This window comes from Rhincodon typus, unplaced genomic scaffold, assembly GCF_021869965.1.
Source record: "Rhincodon typus isolate 14 unplaced genomic scaffold, sRhiTyp1.1 hic_rhity00000092, whole genome shotgun sequence".
Lineage (NCBI taxonomy): Eukaryota > Metazoa > Chordata > Chondrichthyes > Orectolobiformes > Rhincodontidae > Rhincodon > Rhincodon typus.
The window spans coordinates 31,566-32,310 of record NW_025965730.1 but is presented as its reverse complement, the minus strand read 5'-3'; the positions used below and the strand labels follow the sequence as shown (position 1 = coordinate 32,310).

Sequence of the window (745 nt, the reverse complement as noted above, 5' to 3'; positions counted from 1 at the left end):
AGACCCTTCATCAGAAAAGGGGGAGGGGAAGGGGGTTTTGAAATAAAGAGGGAGAGAGTGGGAGGCGGATAGAAGAGAGGATAGGTGGAGAGGAAACAAACAGGTCGAAGAGGCGGGGATGGGGCCAGGAAAGGTGAGTGTAGGTAGGGAGTTAGGAAGGGGATAGGTCAGTCCAGGGAGGACGGACAGGTCAAGGGGGCGGGATGAGGTTGGTCGGTAGGAGATGGAGGTGCGGCTTGAGGTGGGAGGAGGGGATAGGTGGGAGGAAGAACAGGTTAGGGAGGCGGGGACGAGCTGGACTGGTTTTGGGATGCGGTAGGGGGAGGGGAGATTTTGAAGCTTGTGAAATCCACATTGATACCATTGGGCTGCAGGGTTCCCAAGCGGAATATGAGTTGCTGTTCCTGCAACCTTCGGGTGGCATCGTTGTGGCACTGCAGGAGGCCCAGGATGGACATGTCGTCTGAGGAATGGGAGGGGGAGTTGAAATGGTTCGCGACTGGGAGGTGCAGTTGTTTGTTGCGAACCGAGCGTAGGTGTTCTGCAAAGCGGTCCCCGAGTCTCCGCTTGGTTTCCCCGATGTAGAGGAAGCCACACCGGGTACAGCGGATGCAGTATACCACATTGGCAGATGTGCAGGTGAACATCTGCTTGATGTGGAAAGTCTTCTTGGGGCCTGGGATGGGGGTGAGGGAGGAGGTATGGGGGCAGGTGTAGCACTTCCTGCGGTTGCAGGGAAAAGTGC

The 745-nt window shown here is 56.9% G+C and overlaps 1 protein-coding gene across 1 annotated transcript in view; it reads right to left on the bottom strand.

Annotated features, from left to right (window-relative positions):
• The window catches only part of LOC109923715, a gene marked incomplete at its 3' end in the record, with an annotated part of 26,563 nt that overhangs the window by 5,174 nt on the left and 20,644 nt on the right, over positions 1-745 (bottom strand). The window lies entirely within an intron of this gene.